Source organism: Chiloscyllium plagiosum, unplaced genomic scaffold (genome assembly GCF_037043375.1).
Source record: "Chiloscyllium plagiosum isolate Xiang-an unplaced genomic scaffold, Cpla_swu_hap1 HiC_scaffold_45, whole genome shotgun sequence".
Taxonomy (NCBI): Eukaryota; Metazoa; Chordata; class Chondrichthyes; order Orectolobiformes; family Hemiscylliidae; genus Chiloscyllium; species Chiloscyllium plagiosum.
In genome coordinates, this window is record NW_028270183.1 from 7,582,267 (window position 1) to 7,600,474 (window position 18,208).

The 18,208-nt window shown below is 46.4% G+C and overlaps 1 protein-coding gene across 1 annotated transcript in view; it reads right to left on the reverse strand.

The window, feature by feature from the left end:
- Positions 1 to 18,208, reverse strand: part of LOC122552376 (uncharacterized) — a 372,305-nt gene that overhangs the window by 122,498 nt on the left and 231,599 nt on the right. The window lies entirely within an intron of this gene.

Sequence of the window (18,208 nt, forward strand, 5' to 3'; positions counted from 1 at the left end):
CTACACACACACTCAACAGACACTACACACACACACTACACACACACTCAACAGACACTACACACACACACACAGACACTACACACACACACACACACACACACACAGACACTACACACACACACACACACACACACACAGACACTACACACACACACACTCAACAGACACTACACACACACACACTCAACAGACACTACACACACACACTACACACACTCAACAGACACTACACACACACACACACTCAACAGACACTACACACACACACTACACACACTCAACAGACACTACACACACACACTACACACACTCAACAGACACTACACACACACACACACTCAACAGACACTACACACACACACACACTCAACAGACACTACACACACACACACTACACAGACACTACACACACACACACACACTACACAGACACTACACACACACACACACACACTACACAGACACTACACACACACACACACACACACTACACAGACACTACACACACTACACACACACTCAACAGACACTACACACACACACACACTCAACAGACACTACACACACACACACACTCAACAGACACTACACACACTACACACACACTCAACAGACACTACATACACACACACACTCAACAGACACTACACTACACACACACACTCAACAGACACTACACACACACACACACACTCAACAGACACTACACACACACACACTCGACACTACACACACACACACAACAGACACTACACACACACACACACAACAGACACTACACACACACACACACTCAACAGACACTACACACACACACACACTCAACAGACACTACACACACACACACACACTCAACAGACACTACACACACACACACACTCAACAGACACTACACACACACACACACTCAACAGACACTACACACACACACACACTCAACAGACACTACACACACACACACACTCAACAGACACTACACACACACACACACACACTACACAGACACTACACACACACACACACACACTACACAGACACTACACAGACACTACACAGACACTACACAGACACTACACAGACACTACACAGACACTACACACACACACAGACACTACACAGACACTACACACACACACACACACAACAGACACTACACACACACACACACTACAGACACTACACACACACACACTCAACAGACACTACACACACACACACACTCAACAGACACTACACACACACACACACTCAACAGACACTACACACACACACTACACACACTCAACAGACACTACACACACACACTCAACAGACACTACACACACACACACACTCAACAGACACTACACACACACACTCAACAGACACTACACACACACACTCAACAGACACTACACACACACACTCAACAGACACTACACACACACACTCAACAGACACTACACACACACACACACTCAACAGACACTACACACACACACACACTCAACAGACACTACACACACACACACACTCAACAGACACGACACACACACACACAACAGACACTACACACACACACACACTCAACAGACACTACACACACACACACACACACACACACTCAACAGACACTACACACACACACACACTCAACAGACACTACACACACACACACACTCAACAGACACTACACACACACACTCCACACACTCAACAGACACTACACACACACACTCAACAGACACTACACACACACACACACTCAACAGACACTACACACACACACTCAACAGACACTACACACACACACTCAACAGACACTACACACACACACACACTCAACAGACACTACACACACACACACACTCAACAGACACGACACACACACACACAACAGACACTACACACACACACTCAACAGACACTACACACACACACACACTCAACAGACACTACACACACACACACACACTCAACAGACACTACACACACACACACACTCAACAGACACTACACACACACACACACTCAACAGACACTACACACACACACTCAACAGACACTACACACACACACACACTCAACAGACACTACACACACACACACACTCAACAGACACTACACACACACACACACTCAACAGACACTACACACACACACACACACACACACTACACAGACACTACACAGACACTACACAGACACTACACAGACACTACACAGACACTACACACACACACAGACACTACACAGACACTACACAGACACTACACACACACACACACACAACAGACACTACACACACACACACACTCAACAGACACTACACACACACACACACTCAACAGACACTACACACACACACACACTCAACAGACACTACACACACACACACACTCAACAGACACTACACACACACACACACTCAACAGACACTACACACACACACTACACACACTCAACAGACACTACACACACACACTCAACAGACACTACACACACACACACACTCAACAGACACTACACACACACACACACTCAACAGACACTACACACACACACACACTCAACAGACACTACACACACACACTACACACACTCAACAGACACTACACACACACACACACTCAACAGACACTACACACACACACTACACACACTCAACAGACACTACACACACACACTCAACAGACACTACACACACACACACACTCAACAGACACTACACACACACACTCAACAGACACTACACACACACACTCAACAGACACTACACACACACACTCAACAGACACTACACACACACACACACTCAACAGACACTACACACACACACACACTCAACAGACACTACACACTACACACACACTCAACAGACACTACACACACACACACTCAACAGACACTACACACACACACACACTCAACAGACACTACACACACACACACTACACAGACACTACACAGACACTACACAGACACTACACAGACACTACACAGACACTACACAGACACTACACAGACACTACACACACACACAGACACTACACAGACACTACACACACACACACTCAACACACACTACACACACATACACACTCAACAGACACTACACACACACACTCAACAGACACTACACACACACACTCAACAGACACTACACACACACACTCAACAGACACTACACACACACACTCAACAGACACTACACACACACACTCAACAGACACTACACACACACACTCAACAGACACTACACACACACACAGACACTCAACACACACTACACACACATACACACTCAACAGACACTACACACACACACTCAACAGACACTACACACACACACTCAACAGACACTACACACACACACTCAACAGACACTACACACACACACAGACACTACACACACAGACACAGACACTACACACACAGACACAGACACTACACACACAGACACAGACACTACACACACAGACACAGACACTACACACACAGACACACAGACACTACACACACAGACACAGACACTACACACACACACTCAACAGACACTACACACACACACACACTCAACAGACACTACACACACACACTCAACAGACACTACACACACACACTCAACAGACACTACACACACACACAGACACTCAACACACACTACACACACATACACACTCAACAGACACTACACACACACACTCAACAGACACTACACACACACACTCAACAGACACTACACACACACACTCAACAGACACTACACACACACACAGACACTACACACACAGACACAGACACTACACACACAGACACAGACACTACACACACAGACACAGACACTACACACACAGACACAGACACTACACACACAGACACAGACACTACACACACAGACACAGACACTACACACACACACTCAACAGACACTACACACACACACACACTCAACAGACACTACACACACACACACAACAGACACTACACACACACACACACACTCAACAGACACACACACACTCAACAGACACTACACACACACACACTCAACAGACACTACACACACACACACTCAACAGACACTACACACACACACTCAACAGACACTACACACACACACACACTCAACAGACACTACACACACACACACACTCAACAGACACTACACACACACACACACTCAACAGACACTACACACACACACACTCAACAGACACTACACACACACACACTCAACAGACACTACACACACACACTCAACAGACACTACACACACACTCAACAGACACTACACACACACACACACTCAACAGACACTACACACACACACACACTCAACAGACACTACACACACACACACACTCAACAGACACTACACACACACACAACACAGACACTACACACACACACAACACAGACACTACACACACACACAACACAGACACTACACACACACACAACACAGACACTACACACACACACACACACACTACACACACTACACAGACACTACACACACACACACACTCAACACACACTACACAGACACTACACACACTACACACACACTCAACAGACACTACACACACACACACACTCAACAGACACTACACACACACACACACTCAACAGACACTACACACACTACACACACACTCAACAGACACTACATACACACACACACTCAACAGACACTACACTACACACACACACTCAACAGACACTACACACACACACACACTCAACAGACACTACACACACACACACACTACACAGACACTACACAGACACTACACAGACACTACACAGACACACAGACACTACACAGACACTACACACACACACACACAACAGACACTACACACACACACACTCAACAGACACTACACACACACACACAACAGACACTACACACACACACACAGACACTACACACACACACAGACACTACACTCAACAGACACTACACACACACACTCAACAGACACTACACACACACTACACACACACTCAACAGACACTACACACACACTACACACACACTCAACAGACACTACACACACACTACACACACACTCAACAGACACTACACACACACTACACACACACTCAACAGACACTACACACACACTACACACACACTCAACAGACACTACACACACACACACTCAACAGACACTACACACACACACACTCAACAGACACTACACCCACACACACTCCACACACACTCCACACACACTCCACACACACTCCACACACACACACTCCACACACACTCCACACACACTCCACACACACTCCACACACACTCCACACACACTCCACACACACTCCACACACACTCCACACACACTCCACACACACTCCACACACACTCCACACACACTCCACACACACTCCACACACACTCCACACACACTCCACACACACTCCACACACACTCCACACACACTCCACACACACTCCACACACACTCAACAGACACTCAACAGACACTCAACAGACACTACACACACTCAACAGACACTACACACACTCAACAGACACTACACACACACTACACACACACAGAGACACTACACTACACACACACACACACTCAACAGACACTACACTACACACACACTCAACAGACACTACACACACACACACTCAACAGACACTACACACACACAGAGACACTACACACACACAGAGACACTACACAGACACTACACACACACACACACTCAACAGACACTACACACACACACACTCAACAGACACTACACACACACACACACTCAACAGACACTACACACACACACACTACACACACTCAACAGACACTACACACACACACACACTCAACAGACACTACACACACACACACTCAACAGACACTACACACACACACACACACACACACACACACACACACTACACAGACACTACACACACTACACACACACTCAACAGACACTACACACACACACACTCAACAGACACTACACACACTACACACACACTCAACAGACACTACATACACACACACACTCAACAGACACTACACTACACACACACACTCAACAGACACTACACACACACACACACTCAACAGACACTACACACACACACACACTCAACAGACACTACACACACACACACACTCAACAGACACTACACACACACACACACACACTACACACACACACACTCAACAGACACTACACACACACACACACTCAACACACACTACACACACATACACACTCAACAGACACTACACACACACACTCAACAGACACTACACACACACACTCAACAGACACTACACACACACACTCAACAGACACTACACACACACACTCAACAGACACTACACACACACACTCAACAGACACTACACACAGACACAGACACTACACACACAGACACAGACACTACACACACAGACACAGACACTACACACACACACACACAGACACTACACACACACACACACAGACACTACACACACACACACTCAACAGACACTACACACACACACACTCAACAGACACTACACACACACACACTCAACAGACACTACACACACACACTCAACAGACACTACACACACACACTCAACAGACACTACACACACACACTCAACAGACACTACACACAGACACAGACACTACACACACAGACACAGACACTACACACACAGACACAGACACTACACACACACACACAGACACTACACACACACACACTCAACAGACACTACACACACACACACTCAACAGACACTACACACACACACACTCAACAGACACTACACACACACACACTCAACAGACACTACACACACACACTCAACAGACACTACACACACACACACTCAACAGACACTACACACACACACACTCAACAGACACTACACACACACACACTCAACAGACACTACACACACACACACACTCAACAGACACTACACACACACACACACTCAACAGACACTACACACACACACACTCAACAGACACTACACACACACACACTCAACAGACACTACACACACACACACTCAACAGACACTACACACACACACACTCAACAGACACTACACACACACACACTCAACAGACACTACACACACACACACTCAACAGACACTACACACACACACAACACAGACACTACACACACACACAACACAGACACTACACACACACACACACTACACACACTACACAGACACTACACACACACACACACACTCAACACACACTACACAGACACTACACAGACACTACACAGACACTACACAGACACTACACAGACACTACACAGACACTACACACTCAACACACACTACACAGACACTACACACTCAACACACACTACACAGACACTACACACACACACACACACTCAACACACACTACACACACACACACACAACACAGACACTACACACACACACACACTCAACAGACACTACACACACACACACACTCAACAGACACTACACACACACACACTCAACAGACACTACACACACACACACTCAACAGACACTACACACACACACACTCAACAGACACTACACACACACACACTCAACAGACACTACACACACACACTCAACAGACACTACACACACACACACTCAACAGACACTACACACACACACTCAACAGACACTACACACACACTCAACAGACACTACACACACACACACTCAACAGACACTACACACACACACACTCAACAGACACTACACACACACACACTCAACAGACACTACACACACACACACTCAACAGACACTACACACACACACTCAACAGACACTACACACACACACACTCAACAGACACTACACACACACACACACTCAACAGACACTACACACACACACACACTCAACAGACACTACACACACACACACACTCAACAGACACTACACACACACACACACTCAACAGACACTACACACACACACACTCAACAGACACTACACACACACACACACTCAACAGACACTACACACACACACACTCAACAGACACTACACACACACACACTCAACAGACACTACACACACACACTCAACAGACACTACACACACACACTCAACAGACACTACACACACACACTCAACAGACACTACACACACACACACACTCAACAGACACTACACACACACACACACACTCAACAGACACTACACACACACACACACTCAACAGACACTACACACACACACACTCAACAGACACTACACACACACACACTCAACAGACACTACACACACACACACACACACTACACAGACACTACACACACACACACACACACTACACAGACACTACACACACTACACACACACTCAACAGACACTACACACACACACACACTCAACAGACACTACACACACTACACACTCAACAGACACTACACACACACACACTCAACAGACACTACACACACACACACACACACACACTACACACACACACACACACACACTCAACAGACACTACACACACACACACACTCAACAGACACTACACACACACACAACACAGACACTACACACACACACACACACTACACACACTACACAGACACTACACACACACACACACACTCAACACACACTACACAGACACTACACACACACACACACTCAACACACACTACACAGACACTCAACAGACACTACACACACACACTCAACAGACACTACACACACACACTCAACAGACACTACACACACACACACACTCAACAGACACTACACACACACACACTCAACAGACACTACACACACACACACACTCAACAGACACTACACACACACACTCAACAGACACTACACACACACACACACTCAACAGACACTACACACACACACACTCAACAGACACTACACACACACACAACACAGACACTACACACACACACACACACTACACACACTACACAGACACTACACAGACACTACACAGACACACACACACTCAACACACACTACACAGACACTACACACACTCAACACACACTACACAGACACTACACACACTCCACAGACACTACACACACACACTCAACAGACACTACACACACACACTCAACAGACACTACACACACACACTCAACAGACACTACACACACACACTCAACAGACACTACACACACACACTCAACAGACACTACACACACACACACTCAACAGACACTACACACACACACACTCAACAGACACTACACACACACACACTCAACAGACACTACACACACACACACTCAACAGACACTACACACACACACACTCAACAGACACTACACACACACACACTCAACAGACACTACACACACACACACTCAACAGACACTACACACACACACACTCAACAGACACTACACACACACACACTCAACAGACACTACACACACACACACTCAACAGACTACACACACACATATATAGTGGGCGGCACAGTGGCACAGTGGTTAGCACTGCTGCCTCACAGCGCCAGAGACCCAGGTTCAATTCCCGCCTCAGGCGACTGACTGTGTTGAGTTTGCACGTTCTCCCCGTGTCTGCGTGGGTTTCCTCCGGGTGCTCCGGTTTCCTCCCACAGTCCAAAGATGTGCAGGGTCAAGTGAATTGGCCATGCTAAATTGCCCGTGGTGTTAGGTAAGGGGCAAATGTAGGGGTATGGGTGGGCTGCGCTTCGACGGGGCGGTGTGGACTTGTTGGGCCGAAGGGCCTGTTTCCACACTGTAAATAATCGAAACTCAATCTAAACAACAGACACTACACACACCCACAGCCGCCACACACACCCACAGCCGCCACACACACCCACAGCCGCCACACACACTCAATATATACTCACTGACTCACACCCACAGACTCTGTACACACTCATGCACAACCACAGACTCTGTACACATTTGCTCACATCCACAGACTCTCTACACACTTGCTCACACACACAGACTCTGTGCATATACAAAAACAGACTCTAGCCAAACTCACTCACTCAATTCGACATCAGCTAGCAGGGAAACCCGAAGATTATGTTTTGTCAAAAAAAGAATGTTTGTTGTTGGATAAACTACAATCCCTCCCATATGACCTCCTACTCCCCCACCCTGACCATCCCATGCCTTTCCATCACTTTAATCTTCCACTTTCCAATAACAGTTTCCCACCGGAGACCCAACAACAGTCTTCACTGAACTGTAAACGCAGACGGAACTTAGCCGAGAGCCAGGATTCCAGTCTCTCCTTCCCTGTGTGAAGTTTCCCATCAATGTCACGTAAAGGGGGAGGACAGAAGCAAATGTCACTCCGTCAGAGACACTGCTTGCAACTTGGGTGGGAAGGTTGCTAAGGTAACCACAACCGCATACGTTTTGGGTCATTTGTAGCCTGTCTCATGGCCCCCTCTCCTCATCAATGGAAGGTGGGAAACACTCCCTGATTTCACTTGGAATTCGACTGAAGGAGGAGCGACCAGTGGGATGGTCGCTTTGGAAGTGAATATCTGATCCCTGGTGCCTATCTTCACCCCACAACCAAATTAAGCTGGGATCTTCAGAACAGGCCGGAGTGGGACCATTTGGCGCAGCCTGTTTGGCACAGATATACGGTTTCCAATAGTTTGTACTTATTCAGTAGTTTGTAGTTATTATTAAAATAAAATATAATCCATTAAAATGCCATCAACAATTTTGTTGTCAAAACGTGGAAAGGAAAAGTGCTCATACGACTATATATAACATATTTGATAGATATGCTGCTGATAAGATAACAAAGTTTTAGTGATGAGAGAGGAAGGACATTTGCAAAGCTCGAATTCATGTTATAATTGATGACCTAGTGGAACAAATTAATGAAAATTCGCATGCAGCTTCGGCATCAAAGGTGGAAAGAGATACCGTCATTTCAAAGACAAAAGTACGAGCTGCTGAAACTGCAGAGGGAAGTTTACAAGAAGATTTAGTGAGAGAAATGATGTTGAGTATTTACGAGGGATTGCCCATAATTTTGAATAAATGTCATATTTTAGGTTTTTCGTATTTACCTTATTTCTTTTTTATTAACATTTTTACTAAAGAGGATAAACATTATTTTTATTTTTATTGCTTTCATTAATGCTTTTAACTAAGCCTGAAAAGGAAGAAATAGGAGCTGTTCCAAAATAATTCTGCAGCTAACTGGGTCAGCGGCAAAATGGGCTGCGCCAAACAGGCCGCGCCAAATCGCTCGCGCCAAAATGGCTGCGCCGAATGGTCCTACACCCATTCTGACTTTGTTGACATCATCATCTACTCAAGGCCACCCATATCCCCCCTGAAGAACACCTCCCTGTTTAGTATTTATGCTGCTGTCATGTATAATCCATCCATATTTCAGACAGCCGTCCCACTCAGACCTCGTAGATGGTCTTTCAGTACACTAGGTTGAGGCTCGAGCTCTGGACCAGAGGCGTTTGGGTCCAAGTGCTACCTCAGGAGCCAGTGGCCATGAATTTTGAGTCACAACATGGCCAGTCTGAGAACCCTTTCCATGTGGAGAGTCATTCTAGGTTAACCAGGGGGTAGCAAGTGTAACCCCCGCTTTGAGGGTCTCACGCACACTCCTTGTAAAGGCGTGTAAGGGACTGCGATGATCAGGCATGGAGTGGGCTGCCAGCTATCACGAGCCAATGTGTAACTCAGTTCAGGAGGTCAGCTCACCTTCAGTGGAGTGCCCCTGTTATGTGAGTTTCCGCCATTGTTTCATTGAGCCATGCTCAACGTGAGCAGTGGTCACGTGGACTGAATGGCCTATTTCTATCAGTGTGGTAAAGTCCATTCAGTCTGCACTGACCCTCCGAAGAGCATCCCACCCAGACCTGCACCCCCCAACTCTGTCCCTGTAAACCCACATTTCCCCCGGTCAACTCACCCAGCCTACACATCCCTGAACACTACGGGCAATTCAGCATGGCCAATCCATCTCACCTGCACATCTTTGGACTGTGGGAGGAAACCGGAGAAAACCCACACAGACACGGTGAGAATGTGCAAACTCCACACAGACAGATACCCGAGGCTGGGATCAAACCCGGGTCCCTGGTGCTGTGAGGGCAGCAGTGCGAACCACTGAGCCACCCCGACAGTGTTCTACATTTCTAATCTACCTCTTCAGCGAAGTTAATATACACCACTGCAGGATGGTGGGACTGAATCTGTACCTCCCGATTCAGAGGGTGGAACATTACCACTGTGCCTCCAAATCAGCACAGTTTTACGCTGTACATTCCGAGTAATTTTAGGAAATTAAAGCCATCTTTGATAAAGCCTTTCAAACTAAGATGTATCGAATACATGTTCATCGGGTAAAACCGTCCAAAGTAAACCTACAGGTTACCTTGACCGTGAGAATGCTTTTTGTTTTTTAAGATTACATTCCCTACAGTGTGGAAACATTTGGGCCAACCAGTCCACACCGACCCTCCGAAGAGTAACCCACCCAGACCCATCCCCCTAACACTATAGGCAATTTAGCATGGCCAATTCACCTGACCTGCAGGTCTTTGGATTGTGGGAGGAAACCAGAGTACCCAGAGAAAACGCACACAGACACAGGGAGAACGTGCAAACTCCACACAGATAGTCGCTTGAGGCTGGAATCGAACCCGGGACCCTGGTGCTGTGAGGCAGCAGTGCTAACCACTGAGCCACCTTTGAGACATGATGAAAGGGCTTGATAGGATAGAGGATGAACAGAAAAAGCTAGGCCTGATTTTAATTGCTTTTACCAGTGGGTGGAACATGGACAAGTTAAAATCTCGCCCAGTAATAACCAAAACAACTGCAAATGCCATAAATCAGAAACAAAAACACAAGTTGCTGGAAAAGCTCAGCAGGTCTGGCAGCATCTGTGAGGAGAAATCAGAGTTAACATTTCAGGTCAGTCACTGGTTCTGAGGAAGGGTCACTGGAACTGAAACATTAACTGATTTCTCCTCACAGATACTGCCAGACCTGCTGAGCTTTTTCAGCAATCTTTTCAACTTTCAAATCTCGCCCAGCTTCTCCCTTTCGCACTTGGAGGATGAAATGAAAGACCGAAGACTAGGGAGAACAGATACAAGAAATTCTCCATTAAATTGGGTAGAAAATCTAGAAAAATGCCTCTTCACTCAGAGATTTGGAATTTGGAATTTACCCATGTAACAGGGTCAGTCAGGTGGACCTCAGAGGATATGCGTTCCCTGATTGGGGCTGTTAATCTTGTCCAATCAGGGAGCCTGAGCTGACAGATATCAACAGGAGCGTGAGAGGTTCTGTTCACTGAGGGCTTGCTCTGAGGGAGCTGGAGCATGGGGTCAAGGACTCTCTCCGTGTATATAAAGGGTGATTTGGTGATGGGTTACCAGCCTCTGTGGAGTTATTTCAACTCCCACTTGAAGATATTGGAATAATTAACACTGATGCACTTAAAGGGAAGTTGAGTGAATAATTGCAGGATTAGAGAATGGAAGGATATATTGGCATTGATCGGGTGAGTTGAGATTTGTGTGGAGAACGAGCGACAGCATGAAGAGCTGGGCTGAATGGTCTGTTTATGCAGCTGTGAATAATCGGGAGGCCGAGCAATCTATAAGTGAATTTAAGAAAAAAACTCTGTACAAGTTCGAACTGAAATGTCTCATTAAAAGGCTTGAAATTGACAACCAATACTGAGGAGCCCATTCAAACAGAGCCATTGGTCACAATCGAGGTAAAATCCATTTCGTGAAACACATGAGCAATCAGTCAAGGGACGATAATGTCAGCTAGTTCAATTAAAGCAAAGTATTTCAGAGAAACTTTGGGGAGGACAGTTCACACTCATAACAGGGTTCGTGAATGATGAATATGGAGCCTAGGTATTGTCTCTCCACTCCCCCTGACCATCTCAAATGGTTTTGCAAAGGGACAGCTTTATATTGCCCCAATTGTTAAGTTTGTCCGCATAACTGATTAGATACTTCCCCGGATCCACTTGTCTGTTTCAAGGACAGCGGTTTTGACACCAGGTCACCCTGCCAGTGGCCCATTGCTTTCAAACCAATTCCTTAATTACTAACTGATGCCTTCTGACAGAACATCCAACGCTGACACACAAACCAAAGCTGGCAGTAAAAACCTATCCCCATTGTATAACAGCGGAGGGAAATTAAGAAGCGTGGCAGTCAGGAGGGTATTGGAAACAAGGCAACACAAGCACAGGGGAGACGTCCAGCAACCAATGGAGCATTGGACAGAACAGGAACTGTGTTAGTGATGGGTGAGATATCAAAGTGGATAGATCATCCTCCATGAAGCAACCAGACTGGATATACAGTGACCATTCTTACTTTTCATCTCTCGTGGTTGCTGGCAAGATGAACATTTGCTGCTTATTCCTAATTCCTCTGTAGCAGGAGGCACACTTAGTATTTCATTCCTCATTATTGAGCACCAACACTCCATTGATACTCACGATTGTAAGGCTTATAAGTTTCTGCCGACGGATGTGCCTCAGTGTTGAGAATAAACCATTCACTAAGATTCACACAGATCATAGAATCCCCACAGTGTGGAAACAGGCCATTTGGCCCAACAAGTCCACACCGACCCTCCAAAGAGTAACCCATCCAGACCCATTCCCCTATGACTCTGCATTTACCCCTGACTAATGCACCTAACCTGAACACCATGGGCAATTTAGCATGGCCAATCCACCCTGACCTGCACATCTTTGGACTGTGGGAGGAAACCAGAGCACCCGGAGGAAACCCACGCAGACACGGGGAGAACGTGCAAACTCCACACAGTCACCCGAAGCTGGGATTGAACCAGTGTCCCTGGTGCTGTGACGCAGCAGTGCTAACCACTGAGGTACCCTTATCTAATCAACCAGCAGAAAAGAAGTAACTATGCGTTATTCTGTGGAGTTCGACTTTTGAAGCCTAGAACTTGCTTTCTAGCCTGGGCTAGGAGAAAGCAGGATGAAGGGCTTTTGTCCGTAACATCGATTTTCCTGCTCCTCGGATGCTGCCTGACCTCCTCGGCTGGGCTCCCTGTTTTGGCTATGTTTTCAACTACATCATGTCAAGCAGAAAGCTGAAACTCATATTGAAGTTCTTCATGAGTATACATCAAAATGCACGGACAATTATAATGCATGGGATTACTTGTCAAACCAGGCCACGGAACAGCCATTTCAAAAATAATGGATTCTTTCTATTCGATCAGAAAGGGTAGGGAGGTCAAAAAACAAACTAGCAGACAGTTTGGCGAAAGAGTGGAGGAAATTAAATCAAGTCCCTTCTGGGGATTTTTACGTCTGATGATCTAAGGCTTGCAGATGGCATTGACAGACTAACAGACCTCACAAACAGTGCCAAAGATGGGTAACAACACTGAACCCATTTCCAAAGTATTGTGTACAGTTTAGGGAAAGATGTGGGAATGATGTGGCAGCACTGGAGAGAGTGCCGAAGCGATTTACCAGAATGGTTCCAGCGATGTGGATTAGTTGAAGAAATCGAGTCTGTTCTTCCTCAGTGAAGGCAGCTGGGAGGGGATTGTGGTTTTCAAGATCATCACTGGGGCTGGAGAGATGAGAGAGGGAGAAGCAGTTTCCACTCATAAAAGGGATGAGAATGAGAAGGCGTAGATTTAAAGTGATGTGCAAAAGGAGCAAGGGTGGCGTGAAACAAAAGCCACATTCTTTAACAAGGTGAGTAGTTAGGAGGTGGACCTCACTGCCTGGGAATGTGGTGGAGGTGGGTTGAATTGAGGCACTTGAGTGGGTATCGGATGGTTGTTTGGATTGAAATGGTGTGCAGGGTTTTGGGGAAAAGGAGGACATTGGCACAGGGTTAATGATAGTGAAAGTGAGGACTGCAGATGCTGGAGATCAGAGTCGAGAGTGTGGTGCTGGAAAAGCACAGCAGGTCAGGCAGCATCCGAGGAGCAGGAGAATTGACGTTTTGGTTCATAAGGTAGGGTTAATGATGCTCATTTGAGGAGTCAGTGCAAGCACAGTGGACCAAATAGTTAATAATTCAGTTATTCTGTGACTCACAGCAGTCAGGCCAAACACTCAATATCAATGTGGATAAACTGTTGTTCACAGCTGCCTTTTTAGTCCCTGAGCAGCAACTGGCCCTAGTAAAACAAGATTATCCCTCATCGCAGCTGACATGTATGAGAATATCCAGCATCTCTTTTTAAAGATGGATTGAGTCGAACTGCAAACTGTCCCTGCATTCGGCATTTACACACACTTTTATGTTCAGTCCAGTGGGAAAGGCCAATGCAAAGTCAGGCAGAGCTGAGGAGGAGAGGGGGGAGGAAAAGATGGATGAGGGAGAAAGGAGAGATAGAGAAGCGGGAGTCAGAGATGGAGAGAGGCTTGCATTACTAACATCGCAAAGTGCTTTCAGATAAATGGAACTGCATTGACCTGCTGTGGAGGAGTGCAAACGGAGCATTCGTTTTGAAAATGGTAAAATCCTACTATAGGCACCAAGCTGAGATCTTAGTTAGATCTGACAGTACATTTGTAGGAAGGACAAGACAGCACAAGACCCTTTGTCAATGGGTATCCGAGACTCTAACATCCAGACAGATCACTAGGTCAGATGAAGAAGATTAGCTCGTGACCCAAGGTGACTCTCTCGCTCGGAGTTGCACTGTCATGTTAACCTCCGTTAGTTAGTTGCTGAGTCTCTGTGGCTCCAATGACCTTGACTGTTCACTGAAGACAGAAGGCTACCAATTGTGGGACAGGAGCGACAGTGTCACCATTGTGGAGGGGAGATCTAATAGAAACTTACAAGATAATGCATGGCTTAGAAAGGGTGGACGCTGGGAATTTGTTTCCGTTAGGCAGGGAGACTAGGACCTGTGGGCACAGCCTTAGAATTAGAGGGGGTCAACTTAGAACAGAAACAAAGTGACATTTCTTCAGCCAGAGTGTGGTGGGCCTGTGGAATTCATTGTCACGGTGCGCAACGGAGGCCGGACGTTAAATGTCTTCAAGGCAGAGATTGATAAGTTCTTGATCTCGCAAGGAATTAAGGGCTGAGGGAGAGTGTGGGTAAGTGAAGTTGAAATGCCCATCAGCCATGGTTGAATGGCGGAGTGGACTCGATGGGCTGAATGGCCTTACTTCCACTCCGATGGTCTTATTGTTTCTGCAGTCAGGATTTGGTGCTTATTGTATAAGGTGATGGTTCAGAAAGGGTGAGTGGCAGTGACTGTATTAGGCTTCAGTCAATCTGATGATCTCACACTGTCTTGGGTGGAAAATCCAGGAATCTAGATTCCAGTAGAGTCAGATCCTTCCTCTCTAGTTAGTCTTAACCATTATGCCCAGATATTTAATACAATTTGTGCCTGTTACTATTATACAATCTTGTTTACAGAATCCCTACAGTGTGGAAGCAGGCCATTTGACCCATTGAATCCACACCAACCCTCAGAAGAGCATCCCACCCAGATCCCCCCCCCCCCCCCAAACCTATTAATCTTGCACTTTCCATGGCTAACCCACCTAGCCTGCATGCTATAAGTGATTGAGCATGGCCAATCCACCCTAACCGACACGTCTTTGGACTGTGGGAGGAAACCGGAGTACCCGGAGGAAGCCCACGCAGACACAGGAAGAATTTGCAGTCTCCACACAGACAGTCACCCAAGGCTGGAGTTGAATCCAGGTCCCTGGCACTGTGAGGCAGCAGTGCTAACCACTGAGCCACTGTACTGGTTTGTTGCCTTTTTTTTGGTTAACACTGACAGTGGTTTATCCTTTATTACTGCTAACTGGACAGGTCCTGTGGCCTTCTATAGGAAGCTCTCAATCTCAAACACAAGCCACCAGTGGTTGATCCCACAACACCACTGAGCGATCATCTCACAACATGAAAGCTTGTCCTTTCAACATGGAGGCAAGTTACAAAACAGCTGCCAGATATAATGAACATTTTATCAGAGTCAAAAACTCTTTCATGCCACATACATAGGAAGAGTATTGAGCTGACCAGTGTGAACCAGGAGCTTGCTTACCCTACAGCGGTAATACCTCTCAGATTCCCCATGTCTGGAGACAGATGGAGTGGACAAAACAAGACCTTATGTAGGATTTCTGCAACTTGTTATTCCTGGGATACGTTGTTAGCTTATCACTAGAGGCTGTGGCGTCAGCGATCCC